This window comes from Malaya genurostris, chromosome 1, assembly GCF_030247185.1.
Source record: "Malaya genurostris strain Urasoe2022 chromosome 1, Malgen_1.1, whole genome shotgun sequence".
NCBI classification, from domain to species: Eukaryota; Metazoa; Arthropoda; class Insecta; order Diptera; family Culicidae; genus Malaya; species Malaya genurostris.
Window position 1 is genome coordinate 133,785,593 of NC_080570.1, and position 17,778 is coordinate 133,803,370.

The following is a 17,778-nucleotide window of genomic DNA, read 5'->3' on the forward strand; positions in this document are numbered from 1 at the left end:
CCCTTATAGGATCTGATGCTGTACCGCTGCTGGCTTCTTTTCCTTGTCCGATGCCTCCTATTCGCGTCCAGATCACGAAAAGTTTCAAAATTGAAAATTAAGTAAACTTCACGCTTTTTGTCATTTCTCGAAACGGTAACTTTTCGAGAAACCATTTGTGCAGAGTTAGTTGATCCAACCAACATTCAAAATTTCTACACACTGAGCGAAATTTCACAATATTTTGTTAACATTATATCAAATATATTATACATCAATATTGATCACTCCAGGGAATCCAATACAAATCGAAAAAGACATCACAGTTCCGCCATCTCGTGATGGAAAAGGGTACTAATTCAATACTGTTCATTAATTTGCGTTTAGCATGGTGTAAACTTATCTATATTTTAAGTGCTTTTTCCGATGAAATAATGTATCAAATTTAAACAATACGACAATCAAAATAACAAATCGTTTAAAGATCTGTGTACAATTAGAATTATACTTATCGTCTTCACATTCAAAAGTGATGAAATGTTCAAATTTTCTGAAAATAAATCGACCTGATATTGTGTGTTTACACCACTGGATTCGAAAATCATCATCATCTTAAACCTGACTACAAGTGTATTAATTTCTAAGATCAAGAAATTGTAATACTTTCTTCGGAAATGTTGGCGAAATTCTGGAATCAGGATTACGATGAATTCGTTTCGTTCTTTGTTTACATTCAGAGTTTTATATAGATTGGAAATAAATATCACATACACGTATGTATGTATATCAAGAGGGATTTTTTATCTATATATATAAAAATGCAGAGATCATTCTTTGTAATCGCATCACGTAAGAACGGATGGACGGATTGAGATGCTTTTTTTTTTGTTTGATCAGTTTTTACCCCCACCGGGTTCGTACATCAAAAAAATTAGGAAAACTTACCGGAAAAGTGGGAAAAACCAATAAAGTTATTTTGTATGGACAATGGAATTTTCCACTGAAAAAGTCGCCAATGATTGCTAGATCTACAATTGATGTTTGGCGCGCAAGGAGATGCTCAGTATTTCGCCGTTGAAGAAAAGAATACTAGATCTTTGGAAAATCGTTTGGCGCGCAACGAGTAGATTTGGGTGGAGATTTTACATGCATGATTGATTCGTCATTTGGAAACACGTGCTTAATAGGGTATCAAAATCATTACTTGCCAAATGACTGTTTTAGCTATACCGTAAACAGAAATGTCATTTACCAGTAGATGTAGTTAGATGAATTATGTTGGCCATCGTGGGCGTGAGTTGAACAAATCAAATTATGTAACGATTTTTTACGTATCACTGTTAGGATTCTGCTGTTGAAATAATGAGTTCAGATGAAAATATTTTACTGGCATTTAGCATGCTGAAGTTTGTTCAGCCGATTCGGGTAAGTTTTCAAGAGTGGTTTACTTCAAAACGGTCTGCTTAGGATGCTATTCATGACATTTGTAAGCTGCTTAAGCCAAATCATTTCATTTTCCGAACTTTGGATTACTTAACGAATTATCATATGCGAATCGTGAATATCATATCTGAAGGAGAAATCGTGGCATGTAAGAACCATTAGTTGTGAGATCTGCTGTTTTATACATTGGCTTTAACGATAAGAAGAATACTGGTCTAATCACTCCTCATGTTCACTCCGCTAAAACAGAATATTGATTCTCAGGACTGAATACTAAGCAAAACGATGTGGTGGCTCGACGAATGAGAGGCCTTTTGATACAATTCTTAAACGAATATAGCGTTCATGTCAAAGTTAATGGACACAATATTTAATAAAAGGGTAATTTGAACTTTCGAATGTCCAAGTATTTTTCATTTTATCGCTAATTCGTTAATCGAAAATTGATCCTGTCATTATCCGCTACGAACATTCATCAAACACGACTAAGTAATATCACTAGCGGTGAAGTAGGTTATGGACAACCGTTCAAAATTAGTTTATTACTTTCGATTAAGGATTTGCTATTAAATTTTAAACGTCTTCAGTACATGCTTATCTTGGTCATCTCTTTTTCATCCATCTGTTAATTTATTTATTTGTTTATTTAGAAGCAAGGGAAAAGCCTGCTGGAGCTGAGATTTTGGTTCTCCTTCTCCAGCAGGCATAAAACCTTCTCATCTTTTATATCAACAAATAACATTTGACCAAATGATACATAACGAAATCTTAAATTACCCTTATTTAAACTACAAAGCTAACTAACAACTATTCCTATTGACTAATTCTCCTAATAAAACTAGCGGGAAAAGATTGGGAGAAAACGGGTTTTAATGGCGTTACGAGATAAATTGAAATTAAATCCATCAGAGCAAGTATTGAATACGCGACATATACTCGAAAACGCTTCAATGAACCCATAGTTAGTTCTAGCACGAGGAATTCTGAGAAAGGAATTAAACCGCAAATTACGCCGAAGAATGTCAAAACTTAGCTGTTGTAGGAGATCTGCACTATCAATTCGAGATTGGATGAGGTCCGCGACGAAAACAGCTTTTTGTGTATCACGGCGGACAGATAGCAAATCGAAGTGTATGAGCCTACAACGATTTTCGTAGCTTGGAAGATTAAATGGATCTCTCCAGGGCAGGCGACGCAAAGCAAAACGAATGAACTTGCACTGAACAGTTTCAATGCGTAGCTTATCTGTTTGATAATATGGTGCCCAAACAACAACAGCATACTCGCGAACTAGAGCGCAATATAACGATTTCAGGCAGTATATGTTATTGAAATTTTTTTAAATGCGAAAGATGAATCCTAGCATCTTTAACGCTTTAGAGAGGGTATATTCTACGTGATCTTTGAAACTAAGTTTTGAATCCAATAACACTCCTAGATCCTTAATTGATGTCTCCCGTTTTAGTACAGCTTGCGAAATAGTGTAATCATACATGATCGTGGTTCGTTTACGAGAGAAGGAGATAACGAAGCATTTGAAGGCGTTGATAACCATTCTGTTGACGTTGCTCCAGTTAGAAAATACATCCAACTGTGACTGCAAGAAGTTTGAGTCTTTCAGATATTTGATGAGATGAAACAGTTTGAAATCGTCGGCGAATGATAGCTTCATGCATTACAATGCGAAATTCAGATCATTTAGATATAGCAGAAATATGAATGGTCCTAGATGGCTTCCCTGAGGAACACCAGAGCTCACGATGAATGATGGAGTAACGTAGTCGCCAGTTCTCACGGTCGTACTACGACCAGTCAGATATGATTCAATCCAATCCATCATCCCACATGTCAAATCTTTAGTTTGAGAGAGATCTACAATCTCTGTTCAATACACTGACTCGAAGGATGAGATGGCAAACGGTGCATTTGTTTAGTTTTTGCGTAACAAAAGCATTGAACATATCCACAATAATTCTTGATGATATTTCCTCTTCAGGACGAAGTTATTGTGTTGGATATGAATTTGTCGTAATTCGTTTATTGTAAGCCAAGTAATCAGTAAAATAATGGAAAGAAACATTAACGTTTGGCAACTCTGCTGTTCGAAAACACAAATTTAAAAAAATAATTTCAGGCGAGACGAAGTTCGACGGGTCAGCTAGTTAAACAATGTATTTTCTCTCCAATTAGTAAAAGATTGTATTTTAGGCCGCATTTACAGGTGTTTTTTCGTACAGTGCATATGGAGAAATGTTTTATACATTTGGGGTTGTAGTTTGGAAAAGCTGTCATAAGTGTATACAAAAAATTTGTAGTATATTAACCCCTTAACGCTCAAGGGAAATATGTTTTCCATCTATAAAAATCGTTTTAGATTCTTCAATTACTATTAAATCGATGTTTTCTTTACTGAATGTTAAAGAAAGCTGAATGTTAAAGGCGACAAATGTGCTTCTGAACGAATGAGTAAAAAAAAACTATCAATTTTTATTGCACTAAATAAGTTTGTGCAAAATGACGTATAGCCCACAAGTACATGAAATCGTTTCGTAGAATGGCATAACTAACTATTTATTGTACTATTCTGATTATTAAAGCAATAAATTAAATGAATTATGCAAATTAAATGTATTATGTATTATGTATTGTTCAAAGTAATGTCCGTCGCTAGCGACAACTTTCTCCCATCTTTCCGGAAATTTTCGGATCCCGGCTCGAAAAAAGGAGTCCTCTTTTGACGCTATCCATGAAGCAATCAATTTTTCCAACTCTCCGAAGGATTGAAAATGTTGATCTGCCAGGCGTTGTGCCATCGAACGGAATAGGTGGAAGTCAGAAGCGGCGACATCTGGGGAATACGGGCGGGTGGGGCAAGACTTCCCATTTCAGCGTTTCCATGTACTTTTTGACCACTTTTGCGACGTGAGGCCAAGCATTGTCGTGTTCGAGAATGACTTTGTCATGTCGCTCTTGATATTGTGGCCGCTTTTCTTTTAGCGCGCGACTAAGGCGCATCAGTTGCGTTCGGTAGCGATCTCCTGTGATGGTTTCACCCGGTTTTAAGAGCTCGTAGTAAATCACACCGAGCTGATCCCACCAAATACAAATCATAACCTTGGGGCCGTGCATTTTCGGTTTTGCCTCCGACGAAGTAGTATGCCCGGGCTTTCCCCATGATTTTCTGCGTTTAGGATTATCGTATCGAACCCACTTTTGATCACCAGTAACGGTTCGATGTCAAAACCCCTTACGATTTTGTCTCTGAAGCAGTTGCTCACATGCACTCGATGTCACTCGGATTCAACTCGTACGGCACCCAGTTTCCTTCTCTCTGAATTATGCCCAGGGCCTTGAGACGTTTTGAAATGTCTTGCTGACTCACTACCAACGATTCGGCAAGCTCTTTTGGGTTTGGCACGAATCTTCATCAAGCAATGCTTCTAGTTGTTCATTTTTGAAGGTTTTTTCTCTTCCACCACCATGTTTGTCTTCGACATCGAAATCACCATTTTCAAAACGTTGAAACCACTCCCGACACGTTCTTTTACTCAGAGCAGCATCACCGTAAGTTTCTGAGAGCATTCGATGCGCTTCAGCTGCATTTTTTTTCGAATTATAACAGAAAAGTAAAACTTCCCGCAAATGGCGAGAATTGGGCATATAAACAGACATTTTCGAGCGTGAATAATACGAAAACAAGAACAACTGTCACTGAAACGCCGATGACAATTCGTTAAGCACTGTACACACTCACTTTAAAGGCATTATCATCTATGTATTTTAACCAGCCTCAGCCGGTACAGCCATCTATCGGAAAACGGCGGAAGCAAAGTTGTACACCTGATATTTCTAAGAATCATAGGGAGAAATATTTCCCATGAAATTATAGGAAACTTTTGCACCCTGTTATGTTTTTCTGGTGATATTCTCTTAATTTACACCCCAATAGCTAAAATATTGTCTTGTACTGACATATTTCGTGCTGCACATCTTATGGTCGTGAAAGGGTTAATTAACCTGCAATGTTACTGTGACGTCCCTCGTAAATCGCAAGAGTGATCCATATTGAAATATATTTGTTGACTGGTTTTTCAAGGATTTGAAAATTATTCGAATTAACGAACCATTGCATTTTTTATTTTTGTTTGTTTATCTGATAAACTTCAAATTATATCTACAAATGTGGTATTTTTCGCTATTTTATGCACTATCTTCAAAAGTTCAAAACTCGTCGAAACTTACTTAGAAGTTTTGTCTGGAAAATCTTGTAATTCCATATAAAGTTCCTGAATTTTATTCAAATCCGACTTCCGGTTCCGGAATTGATATGTGATTTACACAAATGAAAGCTCTTATAATACAAAGTTCCTGAATTCCATTCTAATTCGATTTTCAATTCCGGAATTACAGGGTAAAAAGACTGAAAAAAACTTATTCACTTTCCTCAGAGATGGCGTGCCGATTTTCACAAACCAAGATTCAAGAGATTTGTCTTGTGATCCCATAAGAAACTCCCAAATTTCATCATCCTAAGACTGCCCCTTGTCGTTAATTCGAATAATTTTCAAATCCTTGAAAAACCAGTCAACTTTATTTTTCAGCGCACAATTTTTTAAGAGCAAAACTTCTTCTTGTACATCATTATTGTACAAGTGACGATTATTAAGTGACAAAGTTTCGAGGAAAGTGCCTGCAGAAGTATTTGAGTCGAATTGATTTCTCCGACCGTGCAAAACGAATGGTTTGCTATGCTGAAGTCGAGTGTCAATTTGCATCCTATTCGGAATATGTGAAGTCTACTGAATTGTTATACATTTGTGGAATTGCTCATATATGACACTCAATCTTTTGGATTTTGATTGAAAAGTCGAGTTTTCGATTGATCACACACAACATTCGCAGCTAATCAATTCAGTCAACATTTGAACGAGCGAACAAAAGCGTAATCCTTCTAGTGGAAGATACTAAAACTAACAATTGTCCTAAAAAGAGATACTATATTTATACATATAAGCAACATTTTGTGCATTGGAGCTGAACCGGCCAGACACATAACCAAAACCCCGTACCGTACCGGGCCATATTGCTTTCGTTAGTGCTTCTTCTTTTTTTTTCATCTAATGTGAGAACATTGTTCATCTGTTCCACTACCGTTCTGGCTATGTAGAACCACGAAGCGCAACGAATCAAGCGAGATAGCGTCGGTATCTGTTCCGACAGTCGCCGTCGCCGAAGAACAAAGTGTTTATTTTATTTCTCTCGTGGTTGAATGTTTTTAAAAGGAAAAAAAAGTAAATTGAATTTATGAGTACACCCGTGTGTGTGTGTTTCTGGATATTCCATTCCACAAGGAACTCTCTGTATTCTGGAGGTTGAGGCTTCAAAGCGGACGCTCACGAGCAGAGGAGGAAGCGAAAACTCAATTAAGGTCTTTTAGGCACTCGTCGTTTGCTGTGACTCGTCGTTGTGGGACGCGTGCACTTGGGGATCCCTATCGGTACGAGCATCTTCGTCCGCACAGTTTAATTTTAATTGTTTCACATCTGCTGATGATAGTCCAGCGAGACCTCCGTAGTCTTGGCATTCCCGAAAAGCAACTGGCTCTCTAGGAGCAACTGTGTTATTTCATTTTTTCCAAACCGACACGTGCTCGTTGATTAAACATCGCAAATTGCATCAGAAATGTTCCCTGGAGGCCCAGGAACCAGAAAATTTTTAATGGAGCATTTTTCCTGGTATTGTTTAATAGTTTTGGTGACTGTTGCCAGTGCAGCGGGAGGGATTCCACGCTAGAGCATTGTTAACGGAATTTGCGCCTGGTTTTGTACGTGATGCATACGGCTCGCGTAATCAATTAAGAGTTTTTTTTTCTCTGAATTTGTTGTGATCATGATGAAGGATAGCTGACAACAGATGATTGCGTAAATTGGTATTTATTGATCGTGATAAGATTTGTTGATATACAGTTTAATTGAACCATTTCAATTTTCGAATGAAAAGGCAAACATGAGTCATCAAAAAGTGAAAAATGGGAGTGCCATCGGTAGTATGCTTAACCCGAGTCCAAACCCCACTGGGAGTCGAATTACAGGAAAAAGGTTATACAGGAACCTCCGTTTACGTACACTTTTTTACGTTACCTCTTTTTGCGTAACTCTTTTTACGAACCAAATCCCAAATAACGTAATCTTGTTTTACGGACCAAACAAGGGAGTAAATATATAATTTTTCATTTGTTTTTATTTCAAATCAATTCCAATCACGATATGAAGACGATTGAAGAATTCGGTGAAATGGCCTTTTCGGCGAAACCATATTCTGATAAATGACCCTGATCCTTCGATACAATCATTTCTGAGTGATTGAAAGATTGAATACAGTACTCTTCAGCATAGTGATTTTGCTCGATTTGCTTTTAGCACGGCTCCTTTTTGGCAACATAATTGTTCGAATGTGATGTATAAAGACTGTCCCAGAAAGTATGGACGCACTTTGATTTCGCTGCAAATAATTCACAAGTGTTAGATATTCAAATTTTATTCGATATACTGTTAATACTAGACTACAACAACAGAATATTGTTCTCAACATTTGCTACTTAGCCATTGTAGACTAGCTGGCGCACCTTCTTGCGAACGTTCCTCATTAAATTTCGTACAGACCTCTTGGCGACAAGTTTTGACACTTTTTTTTAATCTATTTCGAACTGTTGAACGGTTTCGGCTGCTGAGACATGTTTCCTAAGATGTGCCTTCGTTAATGCCCAAAATTCCTCAATTGGTTGAAGTTGTGGGCAATTTGGTGGATTCATGTCTTTTGGGACAAAAGTGACATTTTTGGTAGTACACCATTCTACCGTTGATTTCGAGTAGTGGCAAGAAGCAAGATCTGGCCAGAATGTGGCTTCGAATCATGGGTAGAAGTCGTTTTTGTAAACATTCCTTGATGTATATTTCACTGTTCATTGAAGCAGTGGTGATGAAGGGTTTCGAAATCTTACCGCAGCTACAAATTGCTTGCCAGACCATAGCTTTCTTACCAAAATTTTCGACTTCAATCGATGTCTCGGACTGGTTTAACACTTGCCCTTCTTGCACCGTATAATATTGTGGTCCCGGCAAGGTCTTGTAATCGAGTTTCACGTAGGTTTCGTCGTCCACGATTATGCAGTTCAAATTTCCATTAAGAATCGTATTGTACAGCTTTCGAACCCTCGGCCTGATCGATGCTTCTTGTTTCGGACTACGTTTTGGTTGTTTCTGCTTCTTATAGGTTCGAAGATTCAATCGTTCTTTAGCACGAAGAACATTTGACTTCGAAGTGCCCACTTTTATGGCCACATCCCGAACTGAAACCTCCTTCTTTTGCTCGAACGCCTTCAGTATACGTTTATCCAACTGAGGGTTAGCAGGACCTTTTTTTCGACCCGTTTTCGGTTTATCCTCAAAGGTGTTATCCTCACCGAACTTCCTGATTGCATTTCGCACGGCTTTTCACTTACTCCTTCCATTTTTCCTATCTTTCTCAGTGACAGTCCGCCTTCTGTGCACCATTTGTACACATTTTTTCGACGTTGTTTTGCTGAAAGTCCACGCATTTCGAAACAAACTAATGAAAACGAATAAACAACTGCACAAGTGGTTAGAGAAGAGTGTAAACAACAGGACGCAGCCATAAAAATTGACAGATTCTGAACCATTGCGAAATGGCAGCGGTTTTTGGTTGCCTCCATACTTTCTGGCACAGTCTTCATCCTTATATTGTAGAATCTGCATCCTACACATTTTTATATCTAAAAATATTGTAACTATCTTCAATACAATACAACCACTGAAAAAAACAATGTTTTCACATCACTCAAATATATTCAAAATAATACGTACATTTTTGTAAATTGTCTTGATTGTTCTAATATATAATTTATCATATTTATTTTAATAAATCAATCGATGACTAGTCTTTCTAGTCATAATTTTTTAAAGAAAACAACTGTCGATGAAGAAAACATGTGGATCAACCAAAAAAGTATCATATCACTGCTAGGTGAATTAATAACGTTTTCTCGTATCAAATCCCACATAACGTTTTTACGAAGTAAATTTAAAAAAAACTTTTTTAATGAGCTAACTCGATTTACGAACCCCCCTTTGGTTGGTAAATAGAGGTTTCGGTGTAATAACAATAATAATATTAATAATAATTATAGTAATACTAATAAAAACAAGGACAATAGCAAAACAAAAATAACCATCACCATCTCTACTAAGGCTCGTTAGTGATAAAATCTGGACAACCCTAAATACTTCATCGACGCGTGAAATGATTCGCAGACGTACCTATGTCTGTTAATTGTGTCAAATCAATTGTTGGTGATACTACAATCTTTTAGATCGAAGATGGCGTCGAAAGAAGAGCAAGTGCGTCGTCAATCTGTCACTATTTCTTCCCGTTTTGCCTTCGGCTCATCAGTTAGAGCAGTTTAAATTGAACCGCCATCTCCGCCTAACAGTTCCATTGGAACCACTAAGCAGTTACCGCAAAGTTCACACAATTTATGTGACATTTTAAGGACATTACAGTAGGTGTCACATCCTATCTGACGTCTTGGGCAAAAACGAGTGACGACCGACTATTGGCCACCGCAGAATTTGAACATTTAGGGGTTCAAACTGAACTATTAGGCGGAGATGTCGGTTTTATTTGAACTGATTTAAACACTGACGAGCCGAAGGCAAAATGCGAGGAAATAGATACGAAATATTCTCTTTTTGTGCAAACCAAAAAACCTCTAAATGTTCAATCTGCTTCTGTTTGTCGCTGAAGTTAACCAGGCAGCGAATGACACAGTAGAGATGGCAACAAGCGATTATAAATATACTCTCCTAGCAGATGCTAGAGTGGATGGTAAAGAAAGAGCGAAAAGACTAGTGTGTATGAACTGAACAGAGAAGATGCTTGGATAGAAGATGTCGGTTGTGAGACGGCTAGGATTAGAACATGTCCGATGTACGACGTACGGTAAAGTCGAAGTCGTTCAAAGTGAAAACTGTACCGAACCGTAATGATAAACAGAATGTGCCGGCGGCTAAATCCTGGGCTCGCAAGTTGTATTGCGAATATTTGACGAAGTTTTCCTGTGTGATAACGGACAATGAAATTTATGCTGTTTAGGCTTTAAGCAGCTTTCCGGAATGTCTTTATATACTACTAAGTAACGGAACAAGGTAGAGGAGCATTTCAAAACGAAGAAACAGTTCAAGTTTCCCTAAAAAAAATATTTGGTTTGGCGGGCAATATGCTGCTGTGGTCGAGCAGCTCAAAGCACCATCACTACTAGAACGGTAAACAAGGAAATATATCATGAAGAATGTCATGAAGTTTGTTACCATTCCTACGCAGCCATAACGCTCCCTCGCTATTCTGATTCGATTTGGCATCTTTCACTACGTCAAAGATGTTTTGCAGAGAAGTCGGCACAGACCCTAATTCGTATACTTTGGTTGATATTCTGGGCTTGGAGGATGTGAGGATTTGAACCAAACAGGACTATTTGGGACTCATCAGTTCACAGATCATTGCATCATTTCTTATTCGGCCAACCTTTGGGCAGATTTCCGAAGTTACGCTTTTTCTTACGAGGAATTTTGAAGATTCCGCGGTTTTTTTTAACGAACTTCCAACGATGGGGATTTCTGAAGTTACGCTGTTTTTTACGCGAATTTTCAAAGTTAACCGGTTTTCATGTTTTGTTTGAGAAATGCATGAAACGTCGAGATCTGGTATTATCCAGAAATCTCTCTCAACTCTCTGACAGAAAATTTTCGATATTTTTCAAAAAACAAAATTTGGATTGCACCAGATCTCGACGTTTCATGCATTTCTAAGACGTTTGGCATCAATAAAAAAAAGCTGGCGATTTCGGAAATCTTTCAAATCCCAAAGTTTAATTTAAAAAAAAAACCTTTTTCAACACACCTAGAGGTGTAATGATGCCTTTCTCATATTGCTTATATTTTCAGAAACATCACTAGAAGATTCTGCCAAAAATTTTTCTTTCAAACTTGAATAAAATCAAAAACTTTCTTTAGGTATAAACTATCATAACCTTTTCAATTTGTAAACAGTTATGTCAAGTTAACATAGATCTAAATGTTACAATCCGGCACGCTATACAAAATTGAACAAAGCACGCTGTGTGCTAGGTGATGGTGTTTTCTTCTTCCGTACCAGCACGTACCGATGCGTACCGGTTTTCCATCATTTTGTATGACAGTTTGAAAGATTCGATACACATCGTCCTATAATAAAGGATCTGGATGAAATTGCACAGTATCTTTTAAGGCAATGAGAGCTTCAATTTGAATCATAGTTTGTGAAAATCGGCTTAACCGTTGCTGAGAAATCGATGTTAGTTTCGTTCTTGGAGCTTTTGGTCACAATTATCGGTGCGTTCGGAAGCAGAAAGCGGGGACTAGTAGTACCAAAATAGATTTGTATATCCACTAACTAAGTTTTATAAAAAAATTCACCTCGTTCCGCCATACTTTCGAAAAAATACTCATGAAATTAAAAAATTCTCACTTATCGTGCTGCAATACCGGAACCGGGAGTCGGATCTGTATCAACTTCTCTGGGACATTTTACAGAATTTCGATACCTTTTATTTGCATCTCAGTTTGTAAAAATCGGTTAAGAAATTTTCGAGAAAATTGAGTGCGCAATTTCTCATAGATTTGCACATATTGCCTTGTAATTCCAGAACCGGAAGTCGGATCGAGATAAAATACAATAGCGATCTATAAGACCTTTCATTTGAATCTTCGTTTGTGAAAATCGGTTCAGCCATCTATAAGAAAATTTTGTGATCTCGACGAACTGAGTCAAATGGGCCTCCGTTCAAAAGTCGGTTTTCACAGTGATTGCATAGACTTTCTATATGAGAAAGGCAAAAACAATGTTCGTGAGATTACACCAGATTTAATTCTTTTCTAGGACATTTGGCATAAAAAAAATTGCTTAAAAAACTTCAATTTTGCAGTTTTTTTCTACGCGGATTACCGAAGTTACGCGGTTTCAACTCAAAGTCCTAAAGTCGTTTTTTCCCAAAAATAGTTTTTTGAAGTTACACCATATCTTAACGTTTCATGAATTTCTAGGACATTTGGCATAGAAGATTGGCATCAAAACAAAAATTGTTCTATTTTGCGTATTTTTTCTACGTGGATTTCTGTCCCAAAGTCGTTTTTTAACAATTTTTTTTAGATTACACAGATTAAACAGACATTTGTCATCAAAAAAACTATTTCAATTTCGGAAATCTCAAAATTTTTCGCAGTTGATTTTTTTCAATTCTTTTTTTGATTACGCCAGATCTAGACGTTTCATGCATTTCTAAGATATTTGGCATAAAAAAAATTGTTTTCTTTAGTTTTGCGGTTTTCTACGCGGATCTTCGAAGTTGTGCGGTTTTTTACGCGAATTTCCGAAGCAACGCGGTTTTTTTCTACGCGAATTTCAGAAATTACGCGGTACTAATCCCCCGCGAAAAAAGAGACCTCAGTGTACTGTATTTTATAAATGTATTCAATATACAACATATAATTTAGTGCTGAATGCATTTAAAAAAAAAACAAGCACAAAATATTTCTCATTCATTATCTTTACATTTCGTCTTAGACTCGTCAATGCATAACAGTTTATGTTGAACTGTGATGCCACCTGCAGTTCAACATAAACCGCTAGGCAGATGTAAAGTTATTGCTATTTGCAATACACTTATGATTAGCACCGAACTGCCAAGTCCTTCCTGACGTGCCGGACAATGTGAACGTGGTTTATGTTGAGCTGTAAGCGACATAACAGTTCAACTAAAACTGTTATGCACTGACAAGTCTGAGACGAAACGTGAAAATAATGAAACTCGTTTTGTGCCCTAGTACAAACAAGGTTAATTCCCAAATGAATTCTCATTCAGTTGAATGCAACTAGTTTTACGAGTTACCCGACACCTTCCTCTTTTCGGGCTTGGATCGACAAACTTTTGATAGCTTATCTCCTACAAATTTTCGCTGTTTGACTTCGGATGTGATTTACTGATTCCATACTTGCATCCATCATGACGAGGTTTAAAAAGCGAAGCAATTCTAGGTGGTCAGATAATTTTCTAGGATCCATGAGCTATTCGTGTGCGGTGCAAACTTGCGAACACTTAATTATCATTCTTTTTTGACGACCTTACAAGTCATCTTGCTGTTTCCTGTACAGTGGGGAAAATTTCTTTCACAATTCATTGCAGTTGATTAAAAGAAATAACGCAAATGTTGATAGCCACTGCATCTCTTATTCCTGCACTAGATCAAAATTCAACTGAGTGATGCATGGTTCTAGTAGAAGGAATGGGGCATCGCTAAACTTTATCCGAATGTCTACGATTCTATCGAGACAAAAAGTGACACCAAACACCAACATAAACGTTCACCCACGCACGCACCATCCTGTTTATACTAGATACTAGAACGCCGCTGGTGCAGCCAGACTTAATTCGATATAATGCACGGAACACGGAGGCAAACCGAAGTGGATCCGATGTGATAAGAGAACGCGGTGGAATGATTTACGCTCGGAAAATGAAATAAACTGTAAAATTTAATAGAAAAAGATAACCCCGGGTTTGGAGATAGGGCCAAACAGAAAGAAAACGGATTGTGCTTCTGCTGCCGACACGTGAAGGCGTGGGCCACCGTCAACCTACAAGAGAGTTGAGTGCACTTGACTCCGTTCCCGGTACCTACGAACATACGTGAATGCTAGACCGCTGATGGCGGTGGCGGCAAGGTACTTGCCTGCAACTGCTATTAGACCTCACATATGATGAGGGAATGAATATCTGTTTCCTGTTTCCTTGCGGTGAAGTGATTCGTGTTTGCATGCACCATGTGCATCTTATAAACTAATATTCTACTCTATTCCGCATGCTACTACATTGTTGGCTCCCACCGGGGGACCTTTGCCGGCTTGCATCGTGCATTAGGGGTAGCAGCGGTTGGTGAAGATGTCAGTAGAAACGGATACCACATTAACTCCCTATTCCGCCCGGTAACTGCGCGAGATGTCCAATACGACAGACGCAAAGATGAGCACTTTAAAAGCTTTTGGAAACAGATGCTCTTACTAATTAAAGGTTAGGTCATTTCCACTATATGATGAGCCAGTTTAATGCACGCCTAGACGGAAAGATAAATCCATCCAAGTCAAATGAACACGAGAGGATAGGCTCGAAGCGAGATTTCATTTGGAATGCATGTTGGCACTGTCGGGTTCGATTGGTATCTTAGCAAAAACTATAAAGTCAGGCTCACAATTGTTACATTTGTTGAGTTATACAAATGTTTATTTACAACTTTTGAGATAGAATAATAATGAGTTAAATTACGTCGAACGATTACAATTTACATAAGTAATTGGAAATTACAAGAAAGAACAGAATGCAATTTTTCTTCCTCTTCTAGAATCAAAATATGAAAACGTCGAAGAAAATCCATGGGCTAATGAAGTTATTATGCTGATTACTTCATAGACTTGAGCCAGTACGAAGCCGACAGAAGCAAATGGCAAATAATTTGATGCGAACCACTCCAACCGGTTGAATGGTTCAAGTTTATTCATACTGTTTACTAGAGCTCAGTATGAACGAGAGATGTAATAATAAAAAATGCAACTGCTCTAATCTGACAGACGTCTGTTAACGACAAAATAAAAATCTTTTTGTTATAAATTATTATTGTGTACGAATCAATCGAAAAATTATTCTCGTGTTTATTTGACCAACTTTCATTAATCAACCGTGTTTATAAAGAAAAAGTGATTAACGAAATTCACTAAAAAAACCCGCCTTCAAGACGATCACCAATTCTGCATCAGACTACATACGTATTTGGAATCACATCTCAACAGACGGTCGCCTAAGGACGGAAAGTAATATAAACTAACTGGTGTCGTATCACTTTACTGTTCCGTAAAATAGTGAGAGTCGCAAGCTAAGATCCTAAGAATAGAAAGATGAACAGTCTATAAATGAAGTAATCATAGTAAACATATATGAATCCAGCAGATCATTTCTAATTTGTGTATTCATTCCGAGCTCTAGTCACCCTCTATCATCTAGCTCAATCTAATCAGCATTCTTTCTGCGAGAGTGAGAGCTTAGATCTCACACAGCCATGCCGAACGCGCGTGGCGCGTACAAGCGGCAGTTGAAGTGTATGGATGAGAGCAGTAAATTCGACTTCGGAGTGATTTCTTCCAACACGTGTGCTTCCAGTTGGTGTCGTTTTGAACAGTCCCCCAGCTTTGAGCGAGAACCGTCTATCGCTTGCATGCATTTGGAAATACGATAACAAATAAGGAAATATCTAACGGCTTGATTTCAACTAACATGTGTGAAATTTGAGAAACCAAACTCATTGGTTTGATCTTGCATGTGCTTTTATCTTAAGAAAAATAAATTGTTCGAGCTATGAAAAATTGTCGTAACGATAATTAAAAAAATAATAGTAATGTAACCACGCACAATCTAGACAAATTTGACAGAAACTTAACTGCAATGCACCTTAAACTATTGATAATTTCAGGCGTATTCTAGTTCTGATTCGCGTTGATCTCCCGATCATTAAGTCGTAATAAATCTATAACAAACAGCTGTTTCCGTAACGAGTGCTGATATAAGTCTGGCTTCGCTAGTAGCCAAGTAATGAAAAGTGAAATAGTTCAGATATGTAATGTAAATCGGGCTTAAAGTTCAGTAAAAGTTCAGGCAATATGTCTTCAAATGGGAAATAGTTTCGAAGATGAAAGTAAGCGAAATTTTGATGCAAGATTATAATATTTTTTGGATTGTTTTTGAGATTTATTAATGTTTTCAATCAGAGATGGCATTTCACCAGAGTTATACACGCTAGAGTCAGATTTTTGCCACACCGAGGATGCAAAAAACGAATCACCGCACAAAGAGGAAAGCGCACTTCTTCTCAGTGTCGAATAGACAGCATTTGAGTGTGTGCTTGTGGTTAAAGCAGCTGGCGCGAGTGAAACACATTCTCTTCGCATGAACCGCTCACACGCGCTCTCGTCTAAATACACCCAAGTGACCACTGGCGCGTGATGGTGAGCGAACACTTCTGTGAACTTCAATTAATAGAGAGTAGATCTGGCCTTGCTATGAAAAATTTGCAAGTAAAACCGAAAATTTTACGATAAATTTTTTTATTTTGCTGATTTTGCGTATCCACGCTTCATCTACGAAAACCATACAGCAGAGTGCTCACCGGCGTGTACACCTCTGTGAAAGTATCTGCATCCACCTCAGAGAATTAATTAGCTAATGCTCTAGCACTTTGGTGCGATTCAGTGGAGGAGGTAAAAGGAAATAAACAATCGCACTCATGATGCGTGCACATTTACACAACAGTGGTATATAAATGTGAAAGAGAAGAGCTCTCGTTGAAGTTGTCAGTGCGAGGGGAGAAATTTTGCTTGCTCTTCGTCACACAGAGGAGATAGACATCTCTGTTTTCAATATCGTGCCTTCAAGTATATTTCGTCCAAAGATCAATTTGAATTGAATAAATTTGGATAGTTTTAATCATTGAAATATTGCGTTCTTGAAAAACGGCACCTAAAACACACCGTAAATTGATGTTTCCTAAATAGATTTTTTGCTGATTATTTTTGGTAGAGGAGACCGGGGCGAAGGCGAAATCGAAATCGAAAATCTCATAATGGTTGCAAAAATGACATTTTTATGCAATAAACAATCAGGCATGAATAAATATCGAACATAAAACATAAATGAACATTTTTGGTCTTATAGATATATTACAACTGTTTCGTACATAAAAATACCATTTCATGTGAAAATTGCCGATTTTGTTAAAAAAATACAAAACGAGAAAAAATATGTGAAATAAAAAAGGCGGGTTGGTAATGTTAGAGACATAACTGGATGTCGTGAATACGAAAACAACTGGCATGTTCGTTAACACTTCCGAATATCAATTAGTTGATCAATTGTATGAATTATGCAAGCATTCCCCTTTTTCACTATTAGAATTTGAAACGATGCACCCAAACTAAAGTTCAGATTAGTTACATCAAACATTCTGAAATACAATTAAATATTATGAAATAACCAGTATAGATTTTTATAATAAAAATACAGATTAATCTGTATTTGTGGCAACCCAGTTTCGCACGACATATTTGCAAACGACACCCATACTAGTAAAAAATGTGTTCTATAACACTTTCATTTTTGCATTGCGTGATTCGTAATTGAATGACTACTTCTATTTTGATAAA

At 37.5% G+C, this 17,778-nt stretch overlaps 1 protein-coding gene across 2 annotated transcripts in view; it reads right to left on the reverse strand.

Annotated features, from left to right (window-relative positions):
- LOC131425818 (cation-independent mannose-6-phosphate receptor) overlaps nucleotides 1-17,778 on the reverse strand; it is a 263,633-nt gene that overhangs the window by 95,444 nt on the left and 150,411 nt on the right. The gene's annotated exons all lie outside the window — the stretch shown is intronic.